Source organism: Myotis brandtii, unplaced genomic scaffold (genome assembly GCF_000412655.1).
Source record: "Myotis brandtii unplaced genomic scaffold, ASM41265v1 scaffold69, whole genome shotgun sequence".
Taxonomy (NCBI): Eukaryota; Metazoa; Chordata; class Mammalia; order Chiroptera; family Vespertilionidae; genus Myotis; species Myotis brandtii.
The window spans coordinates 1892382-1914823 of record NW_005370700.1 but is presented as its reverse complement, the minus strand read 5'-3'; positions in this window follow the sequence as shown (position 1 = coordinate 1914823).

The window sequence follows — 22442 nt, the reverse complement described above, 5'->3', positions numbered from 1 at the left end:
GGCTGAAAGCTGGTTTCTGGGGTTTTGTTTAGCTTCTATATTTGTTAGAATGTTTCAAACTGCCAGCTCAGAGGCCGGCAAGTCAGGCGGGGAACGTTGGAGTCTGCAGTCACTGGAGCAAGCAAGCCTCATGTTCGCTTCCAGCTGCCTGGCTGCCGGCCGCCATCTTGGCTGACAGTTAATTTGCATAAGGATATGCTGATTAGCCAATGGGAAGGGTAGTGGTCGTACGCTAATTACCATGTTTCTCTTTTATTAGTGTAGATTACAAGTATATCTTATAAGTTGATGTTTCATGTTGCCCATCAATTCATAATCATACAAAAATTATTTGATCAGTGTCTTGATCCTGCTGTATTTAATATCTTCTCCAGTCCCTCTCTTGTCCTGTCTTGTCATGTGCTTACATGTGTGAATGGTCCTTTTCTACAATGGTTTCACATAGAATTATTTTAATTTTTATCTGAGCTTTGTTTTTGTTTGTAAAATAACCTGTGGAGTTCTATTATCCTTCTCAGTGACTGCTTTCTCATTACCAGCTCCCTACATTTTACCCTCCATGTAGTGCACATTTTTTCTATTCTTTTTTTCAAAAGAGAAAGAAAGTGACACTTCCACTGCTGCTCCCACGGCTCTTGATGCCTCCACTGCATGTGCACATACTCCTCTCCATCTTGCATGATTCATGCTTGGATGCTGGCTCAGCTGCAGCTGCCTGTCATCAAGTTTCCTCTGGTAACCACTTTCCCCAGTTCTTTTACAATCTATTAGTTGAATCCAGGAAGCAGCACTAAAAGCATTCCCTTGGAGTGTGGAGTCGGTTCTGATGTTCACCTTTTAATCAACTCTGTGAACAATGTAACTTTCTATTCATTTTCCCTTGAGAAATCATGTTATTTTAGAGAGAAACAATTGGTTTTCTGGCAGAGGACTTCTTGGACCATTCTTTCAAAAAATGAAACAAACCCAGATTCTTATTTGTGTCCTAATATTATCCCACAACGGTTCCCAAACTATCCTGGAAATGTGTTGATGAGTCATTTCTGAGGATGTAGCATTGATCTTTAACTCTTTGCTACCAAATTATGTGTTATGAAAAGTCATGTTAGCCAAACTTCAGGTAAATAAAAAAACTTCCTAAAATGTTAGGAAATTGCAAAGATGCTGATCTGAATACAATGGACTGAATATTAAGTTCATTTGAAATGCATTATCTATTAACCATCAATAAATACAGCCTGATTTATTACTACATAACCAATGTTCATAATGGAAAATGTGCTTATATCTTCAGGGATTTGAAAACTAAAACTGTGGTATGATAATAAACATACTACAAAAAACACACCATAAAAAAGAGCTAAGGAATAAACTCAATGAAATGAAAGAACAAATTTGACCTCCAATTCAGGTAATAGATTATTCAAGTATGTACTGTTAGAATAAACCACACAATACAAGTTTAGAGGAGGTAATAGTAGGTCTTATCATCTAGATCTTGGTTAAGCACAGAGATGTGATTATTACAGACAGACCTTCCATATTTCGGATGATTAAAAACAATTTTGAGGCTCAGTGAACAACATGAATAACTCCACAAAGGGGAATATTATTTCGAATACAATAAAGGATTCAATAAATTGTTCACTGGTTTTTGACAAAACATCATTTTTGATGATTAGTGGAGCATGAGCTATGCATGAAAAAGAAAAAACTTTACCCAATTCACCCAAAATATCATGTTCCCCAGACAGTTATTGCTTCATATCACTTTAAAGCAAAGAAAGTATTGTTTGAAAGATCCCTTTGTTTGAAAATTGCCATTCAACTTGTTAGAATGATCAATGTTAATTCTGAAAAAAAAAAAAACAACAACCAAAAACCCACCTTTCTGAAAACAGGTTCACATTAAGAAGAAAATAATGCAGAATTTTGAAATCAGTTGTTTCAACTCCAGATATGTTAGTTGAGCAACAGTCTATAGTAGAGGACATTTTTTTCTCCATTTGAAACGTGTTAGTTTTCCTAATGATGATTTAACAATATACACCTTATTCTGTGAGTAGAAAGTGTTTAATGCAGGGCTTTGCATAGCTTGACTTTTCTCAACTGCACTGTATTATACCTGAGTCATTTGAATTGCAGCTGGGAAAGAAGAAATCAGTTGGATTCCTCAATTAATTCTGTGTGTGCTTGGCTTCCCAAGGAAAACTAATGCTCTTCCAGCTTATCTATGTAAAGGCCAGTCAACACTCGACATTGTGCTCAACACTGCATGCCGAGAAAAATAGAACTTGGGAGTATTAACAAATAAGAAAACCCTATCAAACAGTTGTCTGATAGTTTCAAAGAAACATTTTTGAGATATTAAAAAACTCCATGACATATTTTAAGAAACTTGATGGACCCACTCATTGTCAGTTGAATCCTGGATCTCACCTCTGCTGCTACAATCACGAGGTCTACAAATTCTCTGTTAAAAGCTATACTTTATATTTGAGAACCCAAAGGTCTAGAATAAATTTTAAAATATTCTTAGAACTGAGAAAATTTTCTTTTAAAACAAACACTAGGGAGGATTTTCTAGAATAAGGCAACATTTTAAATACCTGGAGGATGTAATAAAAATTTTAAATGTGCTTAACCCAAATCGTCTACATTTGTAAACATCAGATGCCACTGTGAAGGTTAGCTAGTCTAACATGAAAATTGTCATTATATCCACATCAGAGAAAAGCTTTAAATAAATTTTCTCAGTGAAATTACTTAAGTTTCAATCTTATTGTCATTGTCATTTTTTACTATACATTAAAAAATAAAAGTAGTATTTTACCAATGCTTAGAGTTCCTTTACCATAAGGTATTTCTGAATGAAAGAAAACATACTTTATAGTAATATAATTTGTCAAAAATTATTATTCTCTCCCTTTAAAAATAATAATCCTATGCAATCTACATTTCTCATTAATTTAACCAAAGGACCAAAGGTCAGCAGGCAAATACTTGCTTCTAAAAAATCTGGCGTGTCAAAAATTATTGATTTTTTATCCCCAAAACAAAAATACTCTCTAGATAATAAATTTTGAACACATTAACAAAGAAAAAAAGGAATTAACCTCTGAAAACTTATCTTTTAATTACATAGTTGCAAGGAAGCCATGAAATGCTTTCTCAATGAGAAGTCACCAGATTCATGACATAGTGAAGAATTATTTTAGAAAATTTCATGCCATAAATACTTTCCTACATGTGAATTTACCAAAAGTGGTCATTTATATAGATAAATCTTCCCTCTTTTATTATTCAGTACTTTTTTGAGGAGTCAGAACTCCAACAGAAAAGAAAGAGCGTTGGTATATGATTAGAACAACTGAAGATTTTCACAGATATAGGAAAATGGGGTCAAAGATCATAATAATGGGAAGAGGAAACAAGGAAACAGAACCCATTCCGAACTCTGCTTCTACATAGGGAACCTTAAAATGTGATGATAAAGGGTGAAATATCTGACAATATAGCTTCCTGGAGGTGAGTTAAAAATTCTCCAAGATTATCCTAATTCAGAATATAAGAAAAACACTATTCCATTAAGAAATACAGTTTTAGTCCAATATGTCGTTACTTTAATTAGTAGGATATTTTATTTTACTTTCAAAGAAGGACAAATATATTTTCTGCTAGCAATACATTAACTAATTTATACTTAGAAATCTCTAGAAGAAACAAATTATAAAAAGCCTACTCAAGGAATATCTACTCTTTCATTGACCAAAGATAACAATATTGTTAAGGATATACTATATTTTTCCAGAGTAAAATACTAAACATATTATACAACTACTAGTGCCCTGGTGCATGGATTTGTGCACATTGAAAAGAAATTAATTAGAAGGTGGCCAGTGGGGTGGGACTGGGTGAGATGGGCCAGGCACGCCCTGGAGCCACCTCCTGAGGTCCCTCCTTGGCTGGCCACACCTAGGGCAGCGCAGCGGCTCAAAGGGCATCTGCGGAGTGAGTGGGGTCCCTGTGGCAGGTGGGGTCCCTCAGCCTGGCCTGCGGGAATTGGGCCGAAACTGGCTCTCCGACATCCCCTGAGGGGTCCTGGACTGAGAGAGGGCAGTTCTCGGGTGACACATCCCAGAATTGGGTTCCCTCCTCTTTGGTTCCAGGCTGTGTCACCCAAGAACCGCCGCTGCCAAGTCACCACAGCTTGGCAGCTCCTGCATTGAGCATCTGCCCCCTGATGGTCAGTGCTCATCATAGCTACCGGTTGGAGTGTCTGCCCCCTGGTGGTCCTTGCACGTCATAGCTACTGATCAGACAGTCGCTTAGCCTTTTATTTATATAGATATCACTTATGTATGTTTATTGTACCCTATGAGTCTGCATTATGTTGCCTTAAATAGCTAAACATCTCAAAAACCTATTATAGAAGAGTCTTAACCCATTATCTAAATGAATCAAGCTCATTATTAATTGTTCCCATACTTTATTTGCAACAAATACGCAGATAGGCTTTGTAAAATATTTGTTAGCTCCTCACATGATTTCATGAAAATAGTTTCCAATAAAACATAGTGTATTGAGTTTCAAAAGCTGTCAGAAAAATATTCATAGGCACTAGAGGCATTAGATTATTTCTTCCCTTTAGCATTATCTTATGCCTAGCTAAGATGAAGAGATATTAGAATTGCTACTCCACCACAGTGTATTAGGTTTAAGTATTAACAGTGAAAGATCTGAGCTCTGACACATTCTGGGAAATCCATAAATCCTGCTCTAACAGTAAGTTGGTACATGAGGAAACTATAAATGCATGATTTTATACTATGTAGATTATTCAAATGAGAAATATATCAAGCTTACATAGGTCCATTCTTATGAGAAGCACAGCAGACATAAGAATATTTGGAGCCATATTCTCCCAGTGTATAAGATAGTCACTAAAGACCAATAAAGACTTTAGAAATTGCATTATCTAAGTGGGGTTATTAGGATGGCACTGAATACACTGCAGCCATAATATTCCAAGAGAGCTCTGTGATGTACTGAAACAGTTAATGCATCTTTTACATGTGTTTTTGTTTTGTTTTGTTTCAAACAAGATATATTTTATAAACCAGGAGAATCCAATAAACTCCTTATGTAACAACTTTTACATTATCCAAACCCTCTTCCAGAGTGGTAGCTATTAACAGTACTATTTTTCTTGTCTTATATTCTCTATTTAATTTAATTAAAATTCACTAATGTTTCTTAAATTTTACTTTTAATTTTATAATCATTTTCAGTTATTCAAATACCTAGTCTCCATTTTTCTCTGTCTCTAAAATGACTGAGGACACATTTTTTAAAGCAGTAACATTAAATGTTATGAGACTAATACATGACAATACAAATATCTTATTTAAGAAGTTATACTTAACAGGGTCATTTCTATAGAATGATATTTTCCTTAATATATATGTAGTGGGAAATTTAATTGCCTACAATGGTGTTGGCTAAAGTGAAGTAGTAAACAAGGCCTGGCCCACAATCTGACTCTTGGCGAACCTGATAAAGCTGAAAAATGAATTTAACTAATCAATATCCCTAAGCTAAATAAAGAACAATTCTTGGAAACATTAGTCTTGACATTAATGTGGTATTTATCCCTAAGAATCTGACCAGGAATTTTTTTAATACTTTCAATAATTGAATGGCCTTTGCCTTAGACATATTTTAAAAGAGAACCAGAGCATAAAGCAAAAGAAGCGTCTTTCTCCTGGTGTGTGTGTGTGTGTGTGTGTGTGTGTGTGTGTGTGCGCTCACAACAGTCATAAAGTTGTTAGAAATTGTCAGGTTGGATAACAGACAAACTGAATTTGGCAATGACTCTCTTTTTACTATGCTTGGACTTTTTTTCGTTGAAGCGACTATGATTCATAAAAAAATCATTTTTGTGGAACTTATGAGATAAAAATGTCTAGAGAGAATGTAAAAACAGACACAGATAAACTTTATTAAGAACCTTAAAACTCATGAAAATATATTTTTGTTTGCCCTTGGTCATTTTGGAAGATTCATCACTATGAAACTAATTTTGATAGATGAGATAAAGTTATCTAAGTTCATTATTGTTTATTGCTGTTAAGTAAAATAAAAAAACTGGCAAGTTTACTCTATAACACCTAATAGTGTATTTTAATTTATTTAAAAATTGCATTTTACAAAGCAGATTTTTTTTTCTGCAAAGTAGCCTAGAAACTTTATGCAAAGCTTATTTTATGACAGTTAAAAAAGCAGACCAACAACTGTAAACCTACTTTTGTCCACCCTTGTATACAAGCAACATAGCTATGTAATAATATATCCATATATAACTATTAATAACTATACAATGTATAATATAATTATATAACATAGTCCACTTTTATTCAGTTCACTAAAGTATAGATTTCTAAGCCAAATGTAACGTTCAGAAATAAATTATTTTGCTAACTTTTATAATTTCAGGAAACAGAAAACTTTAGCAATCTTGACTTTATGAAACAGAATAGATAATATTTGGAGCTCCAGTGGCGCAATCGGTTAGCACGCGGTACTTATACAGAATAGATAATATTTTAAAGTTAGAACATCTTCATAGCCTCAGTTCACATATATTATACTGATTTTAAAATATGCTCAAGGTCAGAAAGAGTTTACACATTATAAAAGTCACACAGGTTGTGATAGATCCAGGAGTAGATGTAAGATCAACCACTCATTTACTCCTCAAATGTGACCGTTAATGAATCAGACATTGGTCTCATGGAATGTACATTCTAAGAAGGAAAGACAGAAAATAAAAGAGAGACAAAAAGAAAGCAAATTACATGCTATGTTAAGTAGTGATAAGAGAAAGATCAAATGACAAAGAGAGGGGGGAAAAAGAAGAGAGAAGCATAACTAGAATGAAAACGTAGAGAAATCAAGAACGGAGTTGTTGTTTTTTTAAAACAAAACATTATAGTTTTCTCAAAAATATTTGAAAAGTTATAACTATAAAATATGAACAGGATATTATGAAAAAGGATCAATTAGTGAAGAAGTATTATTAAAAGATTTTTAAAAGTCAAATAGGGAGAGAGAAATGAAAAATATGAGAAAAGCTAAGGCATATTGAGGCTCTAGTTCAAATTATTCAGTATCCTGTAAAATGGAAAAAAGGAAATGAGTAAGAGAAAATTATCAAAACCATTGCAAAGAATTTCTCAGAACTAAAAGATACCAGTTTTCATATTGAAAAGCCCTATTACACGATATGCACAATAAATTAAAATAGACCTACATGTAGAAACTTGTTTTTGAAATTGAATAAACCAATCATAAAGGTAAATTCTAAGAAAATATTCCAAATAGGAAAACATATTAAAGAAAATTGAGGAAAAAAATCACAGGACATCTACAAAGAATGTTAACACAACTAGCATCAGAATTCTCATCACCAGCATCAGATTCTGGAAAACAATATAAAAAGTCCTTTAAAAATTATGAACTCGCCCTAATCAGTTTGACTCAGTGGATAGAGCGTCAGCCTGTGGACTGAAAGGTCCCAGGTTCGATTAAGGCCAAGGGCATGTACCTTAGTTGCGGGAACATCCCCAGTAGGGGGTGTGCAGGAGGCAGCTGATTGATGTTTCTCTCTCATCGATGTTTCTAACTCTCTATCCCTCTCCCTTCCTCTCTGTAAAAAATCAATAAAACATATTTTTAAAAAAAAAGCTCAAGAGAATAAAATTAAAAAAAATTATGAACTAAAACTTGCTTGTAACCTATAACATTGTATATCCAAACAACTATTAAATTTAATAAGGAAAGCAGGCGTTTCCATGCATAAAAACTCAGAAAATTTACCTCATAGATGCCCCTTCTTAGAAGATAAACTCCAAGTAAAAATGAGTAAGCCAAAAAATGGGTGTCTAGATGGCTCCAATGCAGGAGTGCGGTGAATGAAAATCTCAGCATGACAGCTATGCCATGGTCTAGAAAGAACCTTCTGGACTGGCACAAAACAAACAAACAAACAAACAATAAAGCACCTCTGGGAGAAAGGCTTCTAGGGGGATAAGGGACTTAGTAACTAAAAGATATTATTGAGAACTCAGAAAAAAATTAAGCAGAAAAGGCAAATTGTGGAAGACAGAAAGTGCAATTAGAAACTTGAGAACAAAAAAAGAGATATGCAAGACATTCATGGTTCAAATACAAAATACAAAGCAAAATAAAAAATGCCACATTGTTTTAAGTATTTGATGATATGAAAGAAAGGAAAATATTATTGAGGATTTATGGCCTAATCGTTCTGATATCCAATATGTAGAGAAGGAAATGAAATCCCAACATACTACTTAGGCTGAACTTATACAATATTTATAAGGTTTGAAATCATACTTAAACACTATTTGACATTCCTCCCATCATTAGGTGAGATCTATGTCTCCTATCCTAGCCTTGATCCTGGGTCAAACATTGTGACTCCTACTAAACCAAGAGAATGAGGAAGATATGGCACTGAGTCATCTCTGAGACTAGGATATAAAAGAGCACACGACTTTCTTCTCATTCTCTTTGGATACTTACCTTTGGAGACTTGAGCCGCCACATAAAGAGTCCAAGTATTCTGAAGCTGCCATGCTGTGAGGAAGCCCAAGCCACATGGAGAGACTAAGTCTAGATGCTCTGACTGACAGTAGCTGAGATCACAGCATCATCTATCATTAACCTCCAGATATCTGTGTAGTAACATCTTTGAAATGACTCCACTTCCAGTCACCTAATTATTGAAATCCCCAAAGAAACGCCATATGAGATCACTCAACTGAAACGTGTCAGTCTTTGAGTCTGTTAAACTGAGACCTCAGACATTTGCGGGGCAGAAACAAGTTGTCCCTACAGGGCGATGGCTGAATTTCTAACAATGGAGTCTGTGAGATTAATAAAATTCTTATTTTATGCTACTATGTTTCTGGATGGTTTTTATGCAGCAATGGGTAACTGGTATACTGTATCTGATTTAAGCTGATTAAATATATTTACAAAATTGAACTGGAAAATAATAGCAAAATATAAATATCAAACATTGGAAAAAGGAGAGAGGATAATGGACCAGTGTAGGTGAGCTAAAACTTTATTTTATACTAGAGGCCCGATGCACAAAATTCGTGCACTGGGGGGCGGTTTGTCCCTCAGCCCAGCCTGCACCCTCTCCAATCTGGGACCCCTAAACTAGCAGCCAGACATCCCTTTCACAATCCGGGACTGCTGGTTCCCAATTGTTCGCCTGCCTACCTGCCTGATTGGCCCTAACTGCTTCTGCCTGCCAGCCTGATTACCCCCTAGCCACTCCCCTGCCAGCCTGATGGACGCCTAACTGCTCCCCTGCCAACCCAATCACCCCCAACTGCCCTTCCTTGCTGGCCTGATAGCCCACAACTGTCCTCCCCTGCCAGCCATCTTGTGGCTGTGGGTGCTGCCGTCTTTGAGGGTGGGGCAGTCAATTAGCATATTCCCTCCTATTGGCTGTGGGCGCCGCCATCTTTGCGACAGCATGAGGGTCAATTAGCATATTCCCTCTTTATTAGATAGGACTAGAGGCCCGGTGCATGACATTTATGCACTGGGGGAGGGAGGGCCCTCAGCCCGGCCTGCCCCCTCTCACAGTCCTTAGTGCTGCTGCAGAGGCAGGAGAGTCTCCCACCACCGCCACTGCACTTGCCAACCATGAGCCCAGCTTCCTACTGAGTGGCGCTCCCCCTATGGGAGCACACTGACTACCAGGGGGCAGCTCCTGCATTGAGTGTCTGCCCCCTGGTGGTCAGTGCACATTATAGCAATCAGTTGTTCTGCTGTTCGGTCAATTTGCATATTAGCTTTTTATTATATAGGATATTTGAAAATTGTTAGATAAAGTTGATATAAAACATGTGTGCTATGGAAATTACCTAAAGGAAATCTAAAATAGAAGCAATTTTAAAAAGTCTCCCTCTGCAGAAATAGTTCATATTCATCAAGTTCTTCTGTTTTATTTTGTTACCAAGTATAATGTATTATTTGAATAAAAGTTATTTGAAAAATTACAAATTCTTATTAGTTTTTCTAATTTTGATTCATGATCTCCAAATGCAAAAGAAAAATAAATTTAAAATTTTAATGCAGCAAGATGTTATATTTTTTCTTATCAAATTATCCAATTAGAAAATTATTATCTTTATCAATATTGTAGAGGGTGCAATTAGGTCAATGTTCTTATATGCTGTTGATTCAAATGGTACTTTGTAAAAAGCAATCAGTCTTGGAAGAAACCCATCCATATATTCAAGCTTGCAAATAAATTTTCATGCTCAGAGATGTTCGTTTCAGCATTAACTATTTGGGAAAAGTTATCAGTGCTGAGCGGTCATGCTTGCTTGTGGAACTGGTGGGGTAGAACTGAGAAGATGCTTATTTGAATGTGGTTGAGGAGATTCCTGGGACAATATGAATGCTCCTTTTACTGCTGATGTTCAAACAGATCTTAAGAGGCCCATTAAATTAATGGCATAGGCTGCAAAATTATTATACATCAGGGATAAGAAATTCCTTGAAAATAATTCCCATAATTACACATCTGAGCTCCCTGTATACAAAATAAATTAGAATTCATTTCAAGGCAGTGGACATAAAACAACTTTGTCAGAAATTACAGTATAGTTTTATGACTCTTTGAATAAAGAGTAAGACAAACGACAGATAGAATTTATTTTCTCACTTTTTCTCATGCTGCTCCTGACTTAGGGTCAGTGGAGGGTTTAGCTCTTCATTCTATCAACTGCACCAAGTTTTCATAGAGATTTGGCAATGAATGAGCATAATAGGCCAGGTATTCCCAGCAGAAATCAGTGTATTCATAAGCATATGTAAGTCACACCTGAGGACACCTAGAAATATTTTGGGGAAATAAATAACTTCCTTGGTTCTACTCCAAATCTGTTCATGCAGGAAGTTAAACAGATGTAAGCAAGAACAAGGGAAGTTAAAAGTGTGTATCACAAATATTGAAAAGAATTTAAAACTATCACTCATTTGTGGAATATAATGAACAACATATACTGATGAGCAAAAACAGATCCAGAGACAGAGAAGCATCCATCAGACCATCAAACCTCAGAGGGAAGGTAGGGGAGGGTGGGAGGAAGGGGGAGAGATCAACCAAAGGACTTTTATGCATGCATATAAGCATAACCAATGAACACAGACACTAGGGGGGTGAGGGCATGAGCAGGGGAGTGGGGGGAGCAATGGAGGGAAAAGGACACATATGCAATACCTTAATCAATAAAGAATAAAAAAAATAATTAAAAATAATAATTAAAAAAACTATCTTCCAGAGTGTCGTTAATTATGGTATAGTTCATTTTGAAATAGCAATGGTTGCCAAAAGTAAAATAAATGCTTATATAATACAGCAAAAAGAAACGAAAATGATCCTAAAGTTTATAGGGAGAGACAAAAGATATAGAATAGTTAAACAGAATTGAAAAAGAACAAAGCTGGAAAACTGATGCTACCTGACTTCAAGACTTACTAGGAAGCTACGGTAATCAACAAAGTATGGTACTAGTGAAAGAACAAATAGAACATAATAGAGAATCTAGAAATAGAAACACATAAATATAGTCAGCTGATCTTTGACAAAGACGCAAAGATAATACAATATGGAAAAGACAGTCTTTTCAACAAATGGAGTAGGAATAACTGGGCATCCACATGTAAAAAAAAAAAAAAATCTAGACAGACCTGACACTCTTCACAAAATTAACTCAAAATGGATAGTAAACTTAAATGTAAAACACAATACTATAAACTTTTTAGAAGATAACAAAGGAGAAAAACTACTGATCTTGGGAATGATGATGACTTTTTAGATACGACACCAAATATATGATTCATGACAAAAAGAATTGATAAGCTGGACTTAAGTTAAAAGCTTCTGATGTGCAATAAACAATATCAAGAGAATGAAAAGACAAGCTACAGACTAGAATAAAATATTTGCAAAAGGCCATATTTAATAAGGGCCTCTTTTCCAAAGTATACAGAGAAACTTTAAATTCAACAGTAAGAAAATAAACCACCTGATTAAAAATTGAACCAAAGACCCTAACAGATATAAAGAAGATATACAAATGGCAAATAAGCATATGTAAAGAAGCTCCAAATCATGTATCCTGAAGGAAATACAAATTAAAAACAAACAAAAAAATAGTTAGATACCATCACACACTCATTAGAATAACCAAAATTAAAATAAAAGTCAGCAATAGTAAATGCTGGCAATGTTGTGGAGCAATAGAAATTCTCATTTTCTGCTGGTGGGAATGCAAAATGGTAGAACCATTTTGAAGACAGTTTGGCAGTTTCTTACAAAATGAAATATACTTTTACCATACAATCCAGCCAACAATTGGGCTACTTGGTATTTACTCAAAGAAGTTGAAGACTTATTTATGTCCACACAAAAATCTGCACATGGATATTTATAGCAGCTTTATTCAAATGCCAGGACATCAAAACACCCAGATGTCCTTCAGTGGGTAAGTGGACAACTCAGCTGTGGTGTATCCAGACAATGAAACATTACTTAGCACTAAATAGAAATGAGCTCTCGGTCCATGAAGACAGAGAGGGACTTCAAATGCATATGACTAAGTGAAAGCATCCAATCCAAAATATCTACATACTGCATGATTATAACTATGTCACATTCTGGAAAAGGCAAACTATGGAGACAGTGAAAAGATCAGTGGTTGCCAGAGGGAGAGATGAATAGGTGGAGCACAAAGGATTTTCATGGCAGTGAAAATACTCTGTAGGATACTACGAAGTTGAATACATGTCATATACATTTGTCCAAACGCACCAAGAATAAAATACCAAGAGTGAACCTTAATGTAAACTAGGGGCTTTGAGTAATAATGATGCACCGACTGGCAAATTTCCCACTCCGTTGGAGAATGTTGATAATGGCAAAGGCTATACAGGCATATTGTGATTCGCTTCATGGTGCTTCACAGATTTTTTTTGTTTGTTTGTTTTTCACAAATTGTAGGCGAGACCCTCCACCAGCAAAAAGATTAAGATTTGCTTTATTGCAGTGGTCTGGAGCTGGACCCACAATATCTTCAAGGTCATGTTGGAGACAGGGGTATAAGGAAAATATTAAAATAAAATGAAAACCAAGTTAAATATGGCATGTGTAAAAGTGCAGTTTAATTCTTGGCCATTGCTCAAGCTAACATCACAGGTGAGCAGAGGTCCTCTACTCATCATGAAGACTGGAAATTACCAAACTAGAAAAATATCCAATTAGTCAATATTGTGAAAGGTGCAATTACGCCAGTGTTCTCATATGTGGTTGAGGCAAATGCACCTTGGTAAAAAGCAACCTGTCTTCAGAACAGAAAGAAAGTCTGAGCACTGGAGAATCAAATCAACAAGCAAATGCCCCGGCCCAGATGTGATACACATGCCTCCACTCAGAACTCATTGTCCTGGAACTAGTGACACAGACGCACACAACACAAGTAGGCCAGGCAGTATAATCCTGCCTTGTCCCCAGAAAGCTGACTGATAAGCAGGAAATATAAAGGAAAAATTTTATGTAAGTAAACTTTAAGGACCTTATCATTAGATTCATTTGATATAATCCTTCCTCTCTTCTTCTGTCTTCTCCTCTATTCTCCACTTATCTCCCTCCCACACCTCTTTGCTTCTCCCCTTGCTTCCTCCTTCCCTTCTTCCCTCCATTTCTATTATTACTATTGATAACCACAATATAACCAGAAGATATTATGATTATTTATATAACAGAAGCCTTTGCCTTTTTAATTAAATGAACTTCATGTTGACCCTATTTAGTGATTCTTCCCACTGTCAACTGAAGCTGCGTTCCATCATTCTTTAGTAGAGAAATGGGAGCTGAATGTCACTACTGACAGCAGAATGACACCCTCAAAGTGCAGTTAAAGTTCTCATGGTTGCTATGTGACATTTTTAAAAAAGGGAATTTAAAAGATATATTATCGGACATGACAAAGTTATCCCTACCTCCTGTCTTCTGTCTCTATCTTTCATTCTACAAAGTACTGCAAAATTAATCTTCTTAAAGCACAGTTCTGATCATGTCATCACTGTATTGAAAATATTTCAACCATTCCACATTCCGTACAGAATAAATTTTTAATCAGGGAAGATAGATAAATGTATTTATTGTGGCAAAATATCAGAAGACATGAGGTATCAACAGTGTTGGAAAATAATAGCATGGTTGATTCTTGGTTTAAATGTATTTTTCTATTATAATTGACAATTTATATTAGTTTCAGGTGTACAACAAAGTGATTAGACATGTATATACCTTAACATTATAGCAGAGATACCTATATGGCTACCAGCAATTACCAGTTTATATCCTGTTCTCTAGAACTGCAAGTGCAGTTCTGGCTTTGGGCCCCTACATGGTCCTTGGCCAGAACCTGTTTCCCTGCACATGGCATTGTTCCTAGGAGAAGGCACCTTAGCACTGTGACTAAGGGGGGAAGCATTAAAGAGGACTGAGGTTGGTTGATAGGTGGTGTGTAGCATAAGCCAGCTAGACCCCTTACTGAGAAGCCTATGATGAGCGGCCCCTGGGATCCAACTATTTCTCATCACAGGTTTCCTAAAACAGTCCAAGATCACCCAGCTGGTGTGGCTCAGTGATTGAGTGCCGACCTAGGAATTAGGAAATCACTGTTCAATTCCATCAGGACATATGCCCTAGTTGTGGGTTCGATCCCCAGTAGGGGCCTTTCAGGAGACAGCAGATCACTGATTCCCTTTCATCATTGATGTTTCGATCTCTTTCTCTCTCCCTTTCCCTTCCTCTCTGAAATCAATAAAAATATATTAAAAAACAAAAACACAACCTCTCAACATCCCAACAGATTGGGTTCCTCTGGGAATAGTGTTGGTGGCAGCAGCAGTGCCTTGGTCCTGATTCAACCATCTCTAGGCAGCCCAACATGCTCAGCACTTCCCAGTCCATGCTCTCTGTGCTCAGAGCATCCCAGCCCGTCCTCTCCCTACCCCTCAATTAGGAAGCACACTTATTCCCCTGCTCAGGCCCAAAGCCAGGTAGCCACTTAGTTCACCCTGTGGGCTCCAAGTGCACCCTGTTTGCCTTCCTTGGAAATCCCACACTCTACCTAGTACAAAGGCCAGACCTCTCTTTGAATAATTCTTTCCTACCTGACAGGCAATACCAATTCACGTTACAGAAATAGCAATTTCATTTATTCTCTTAAATTATTAATGAAAAATAGTATTTAAAAGCTTCCTTACCCTGGTTATTATACAATGAGTATTTCTTGCTTTACTCTAATTTCACTGGTGTGTACAGGATTAATGAGGCACAGCTAACAGATTGATGTTCCTATTTATTAGTTTTTGTTCTTTTGCTAAACATGCCCTGTGTAATCTTTGATAATCGCTCAAGTTATTGAAAAAGAGTTTGCATGGCCTTAATATTATTTGCTTATTAATCTGTGACAAGCCATAAAATTTGATATTTTCACCATGACTACCTCGTGAAATTTGCTCACTTTGTCTCTGATTAAAGTTGCAGCACACTTACAATGCCAACAACTTTTGGAAGTGTTTTGGGGGAGCTACATGAATATCACCATTGTTTTCATTTGAGATATCCAAAAGACATGGAAAATGGTCTTCAACGACATAATCACATACCTCAGCTTTGATCTGAGGAACTGTGTCTAATGCCGACTCAATCCTGTCCCACTAATATGAAACACCAACATATCTGACACCTGCCAGTAAGAATCTTCTTGAGATAATGTCTGTGCTGGAAATACAAACAGTGTCTCTAACTGACCCTAACACTTCCATTAAAATAAATCATTTAACAGTGGCTTAAGAATATAAATCCTCAATTTGATCAAGCCTGGCTATATTTTGACTACCCAAGGAGGATCAGGGCTACAGCACACCCAAACTTTTTATATATAGTTTTAAAACAACAAGGTGGGTAAAAACTGTTGTTTAGATGGCAATCTTTTGACTCAGCCATCCACCTGAGACAATCTGATGTGTTAAGAAGGCATTAAAAGAAAATCGTAAAATGATGCCCTCCAGCAGAAGGGTCACCTCTTAGACCTCCTTCTATTCTTTAGTGACTCTGTATTTTCATTTTAATGTTTTTAATTTCTTATCCCTTATTTTTTTAACCTTATAATTTCAGTATGGTGACCTTAGGAACCTCTGTGATATAAGATAGAAAACCTCTGCGGCCAATCACAAAGCTCTTGAGTTGGAGGTCCTCAACAACAAACTGCTGAGTTAGAGTTAGCTCATGTTGATGAATAGCACTCCCAAGAGCTGCCATGTTCCTTTCATTTTCTCATTGTAAATATCCAACTCGTGCGCCACATCCTCATGAAGCATCCCCCCTAGAAGATGCTTTTTTCAGTATCGACAGTATACAAATGAAAAAACTAGCAAGCAATTAAAGGCATACTGTGGCTTGTCATTACACTTATTTATTCATCTTCTACCTGCTCCCATTTAACTGTAAGCTTCACAAGAAAAAGTCTTTTCTGGAGACCCTTTCCACGGGAAGAGAAAACACAGTCATGGCTACCTTCTCAGTGCATAAAAGAATGTCTGGCACAACGAGAGAGCTCAATAAATATTTGTGACTCAATGTATAAGTGATGGATTAAAAAATAAGGGAGAATTTATGATGTCTATGGAGAGAAAACATGCCTCATATGTCTTCATATCCTCAAAGCATCAAGAATAATACCTTAAGCTCAAGAATCTATAATAATAAGAGCATAATATGCTAATTAGACTGGATAGCTGAACAACCTTCCAGACGTCATTCCAGACGTCCATCCAGACGAAGCCGCTGCGGCAGTGGCAGAAGCAGAGGCAGTTGGGGGCAATGAGGCAGGCAGGCAGAGTGGTTAGGGTGATGAGGCAGGCAGTCAAGTGTTTAGGGGGGATCAGGCAGGCAGGCAGAGTGGTTAGGGGTGATGAGGCAGGCAGGCGAGCAGTTAGGGGTGATCGGGCAGGCAGGCGAGTGGATAGGGGCAATCAGGCAGACAGACAGAGTGGTTAGGGGAGATCAGACAGGCAGGCAGAGTAGTTAAGGGTGATCAGGCAGGCAGGCAAGTGGTTAGGGGTGATGAGGCAGGCAGGAAGAGTGGTTAGGGTGATCAGGCTGGCAGGCAGGCGAGCAGTTAGGAGCCAGCGGTCCCAGATTGCGACAGGGATGTCCAACTGCCAGTTTCCTGTGGGATCGGGCCTAATCCGGCAGTCGGACACGAGAGGCAGTCGGACATCCCCTGAGGGAACCTGGATTGGAGAGGGTGCAGGCTGGGCTGAGGGATACCGCCCCCCCCCCCCCCCCGCCCTGTGCACAAATTTCGTACACCGGGCCTCTAGTCATTAGATAAATATTGGTTAGTTTATTAAAGAAATTCCTAAAATAAATCCTTATAAAGGAGTTAGAATGAACTAGCTTTCTTAATATACAGTGATGACCTAGAAAACAACCCAATATATAATCATTACTTAGGAATTTGTACATACTGTAGTTAGCAAAGGGATCATGCTCCTGGAATTAGGAGCAGCTGCTCTTGGGAATGGTGCTGTTCATAAATTATAGTCAGTCCTCCAAAACCATAGCCATACCTATGTACCATTAACAATGTAAAAGAACTTCCATACTTCTCTTCCTCACCTTTGGAACTGCTCTTTTAAAACTTGCATTCTTCAAAAACGTTTTCACTGTCTCACTGCAACAGGTCTAGCCACTTAGATCATGATGCTACAATAGTGAGCTCATTGGCTGAGAGCATTTACTCTATGGGATGTTAATAATTACATTTGTTGAGTAAATAGCTAGACATGTTGAGAGACAGTTGGGAGACATGAATCTCTCACACTTGTAAGCAGGACACAGATTGCCATTTTCTTCTGGAATATCTTTACAATGATATTTATAGTGAAATGTAATATCAAATGCAATATTTACTGTAGGTTTGCCCTTTCTATTTATATAAGACAGGAATATGCCACTGTTCTAGACATTAGGCACATAGCAGTGAATGAAACCTTTGCTAGAGTTTCTAAACAGTATATGAAGAAATAAAAGAAAGAACAAAGAATGATTGTCATTATTCACAGATTATATGACTTGAAACACATATGTACCTGTATTAATGTCCTAGGTCTACTATAACAATTACTACAAACTTAGTGATTTCAACCGACAGAAATTTATCCCCTCAAAGTCTGGAAGCCAGAAATGAAGTGTTGTAGGACCATATTCCCTCCAAAGGCTCCAGGGAAGAACCCTTCCTGAACTCTTCCAGCTTCTGGAGGGCTCTAGGAGTGCCTGGGCCTGGACTGCATCACTCTGTGTCCATATTTAAAAGCCTTCTCTCCTGTATCTTCTCCCATTCTCTTATCTCATAGGAACACTTGCCATTGAATTTAGGGCCCACCCTAATCAAATACAAGCTCATCGTTGAGATCCTTAAGTATATCTACAAAAGCCCTTTTACCAATTAAGGTCATATTTACAAATTCTAGGTAGGCATACCTTTTGGAGGCCACCATTTAACTCACTACAGTGACAAACAACTAGCATCCACAATATATAAAGAAATTCCACAAATTAGTAAAATGAAGACAAAAACACAATTTAAAAATGTGCAAAATCAAAACAAAACAAAAAAAAGAAAGAAACCTCAATCAGGTATTTCACAAAAGGCATTTCACTCACCCAGTTAATATAATATGAAAAATGCTCAACTTTATTAGTGGTGTCCCCACCACAATATTTCATAGCCTATGGTAAGTGATGCATTCGTCTGACTCACTGCTAGAGGAAGTTTTGCACCTGTCATTTTCACACTCGCTTCACCAGCAACTGGTACAAAGTCTGGATGTCTGGACATAGTTATGTTGTTGACTGGAATATTGGATTATTTCATTCATGTAATCCCCTACCCTACCAGTAGTTTTAAGGATAGAAAGAGGGAGAGGAAAGAATATGTAAAGTCAGGAAGAAATACGCAGCCCCTGGGTATCTGAGCATCTGACAAAATAAGCATGAGGGCCAACAGAAAGGGAATATTTAATGGAGCACATAAGTTTTAGGGCAATCAATGATAAAATCTATTATTTAACATTTCCTGAGGTTACCTTGGCTAAGAGGCCAATGTCCCATGCACAGAGTGGAAAAGGACTCCCAAGTGTGGAGCAAAAACCATTTTCTCTTCCAGATTTCTAAGGCATATCCTCCTTCATCTGGAACTGCCTCAGCTCCTAGCAGTGATGCTCTGCTGCCTTTGGCTTTATATCTACACAAAACCTGAGTGAGAGAAGTTAAACTGATTTCTTAGCTGTGCCATCAGCTGAAAGTTAAGTTGTGTGATTTGCTATAAAAATGAAGGTGTCCTGGCAGGTGTGCTAAGTGGTTAGAGCATCAGCCCATGCACCAAAGAGTTGTGGGTTCAGTTCCTGATCAAGGGCATGTACCTGGGTTGCAGGTTCATCTCTGGTGCCCAACCAAGGCCATGTGCAGGGAGGCAACCAATTGATGTCTCTCTCTCTCCCTCACCCTCTCTCCCTTCTACTCTCTCTAAAAATCACTGGTAAAAATAGCCTCAGGTGAGGGTTAACAAAACAAAAACAAAAACAGAAAAAAAAATAAAAAAATAAAGGCTATATGGGATAATCTTTAAGGCCACCAACAGTTCTGACATTCCAGATGCTTACCTATCCCCTCAAAATGTAAGCCTGGGCCCAGCTGGCATGGCTCAGTGGTTGAGCATTGACCTAAGAACCAGGAGGTCATAGGTCCCATTCCCAGAAAGGGCACATGTCCAGGATCCCCAGTGTGGGGCATGCAGGAGGCAGCTGATCAATGATTCTCTCTTTTCACTAATGTTTCTCTCTCTCTCTCTCTACCTCTCCCTTCCTCTCTGAAATCAACAAAAATGTGTATATATTTTTTAAATATAAGCCTGAGATCATGTGCCTGAAGTTCTGAAAGTCACAAGCATATGGCTCACATTCTCAGTTTTGGTTTGGATCCAAATAAGATTAAGGATTTCCCAAAAGTTACAGATTCAAATAATGACATATGTGAAGGTAACTCATTCTCAGAAAATACTTTTGCTACAACTCCATGTGTTAAGTACACTTCTATCCATTTTGTGGCAGAGAAAGCCATGGTACAGGTGGATTATGTAACTTAGCCAAGAACTCAGAGGTATGTATTATTTCAGTGCTACTTTAGAAGTGTATAGTTTAATCTCCGTGTATTGGGGAATTTTTCATTTATCGTTCTGTTACATACTTCTTTCTAGTTTAATTCCAGTGTGACCTGAGAGCAGACATTGTATGTTTTCCATTATTTTAAATTTGTTAAGGTTTATCTTATGGCTCAGAATGTGGTCTATCTTGGTTAATGTTCCATGTAAGTATGAGAAGAATGCATGTTTTGCTACCATTGAATAAAGTAGTCTATTATGTCCAGTTGATTGATGGTGCTGTTGAGGTTGTTGTGTTTAACTCCGTCTTTGCTCATTTTCTGTAGACGGGATTTGCCCATTTCTGAAGAGAAATGTTGATGTCTCCAACTATATTAGTGGGTCCATTTATTTCTTATGCAGTTATCTCAGTTTTTGCCTCACATATTTCAATGCATATTTCAAAGTGGTTTCTCTTCCCTTCCCCCTTTCAGAAGCACAAGGAGATTTTTCTCCAGTGTTTCCTGTGAAAACCTGATGGAAATCAAGGAGAAATAATCATAAAAGTGTGGAGGCCTCCTAAGACTTGTTTCCTCTGGAGTTTATAGCTCTCAGACTTGCCCACACTGAATCTCCAGCAGCTCAACAATCGTAGCTCAGCTTCTCCTACCCCAGCCCTGGTTCCCAGGGAGGTTTCTACTAAAGAGTTTCTGCTCCAGGAAGCTGTGATTCTCTGTATTAGCCTTCCTGTCTCTCCAATCTTCAGTGCAGCTGTTGTCCTATGATCTCTTTTCTGTCGTGAATATAAAAAAAGTTGTTGGTTTTTCAATTTTTCAGCTTTTTCTTATTGTTAGTCAACTTTGTCCTCTGACCTACCTTGAATGCTTATCTTTAATTTCTACAGTGTTTTAGAAAACAACACAAACCTTAGGTCCTAGAGTTCTTCAGGTTCTTAAACATTTTAGAGTCATATACTCTTGAGAATATCACAAACCCAAAGAACTAAGTTCTAGAATAATGAATAAACAACAAACAAAAGCAACAATGATATTTAATGTAGTTTCAGGGGGGTTTATGAGTCCAAGGTTTTAACATTCTGTTCTAGACTTTTTGACCATTGAGCATTGCTAGATTAGTCTCAGATAACATTCCTTTATCTAAATTTATGGAAAAAATATGGATTTTCCAGATATTTGGAAATTCTTTCTCCCCACCCTCATATTGTATTTATTGCATTGGTCTCCTCTTCTTTAGTCCTCCTAGATACTCTACACATCTTTTTAAGTTGAATTTAGTCACATCTATTTCCATCAACAAAAATCCAAGGCCACTGCCATCTATACAAGTATGCTAAAGTCACTGCCATGTACAAGTATCAAACTCCACATAAAATAGAACACAAAAGGAGAAAAAGATAAAAGGAGAAAAAATTACAATACATACTATTGTAGAAACCTACTCCAACACCAGAACATTCAAGAACTGGTAAGAATTAGGGGCCACTAGTATCCACATTTTTCTTATTTTGAGACCCACCATTTTTGCTTGTAGTAACAGCAGGTTTCGTTATTTACATCAATAATAAAGATAAATAGAAAGAGTCATACTATTGACCTGAATAACACACAGTTTTAAAAGGCAAATGCCAACTGGAGCTCTTGGTTTTGTTTTTGTTTTTAAAATCTTAGGCTGGCCCTGACCGGTTTGGCTCAGTGGATAGAGCATCGGCCTAGGGGACTAAAGGGTTCCAGGTTCGATTCTGGTCAAGGGCATGTACCCTGGTTGCGGGCATATCCCCAGTGGGGGGTGTTCAGGAGGCAGCTGATCGATGTTTCTCTCTCATTGATGTTTCTAACTCTCTATCCCTCTCCCTTCCTCTCTGTAAAAAAATCAATAAAATATATTTTAAAAAATAAAAAAAAAATAAAATCTTAGGCTGCATCAATTCCATATTGAGAAAAAATATATTTCTACAAGTGGAAAACAACTGAAGTCTGGCCATATTTATCAACCAGATAACTTTATTGAGTCCCTGATGATAAAGATGAGATTGGGTTAATTTATTCAGTCATTGTACCTAATGTACAGTCAGGTCTGAAAACTTCACTATAAGAG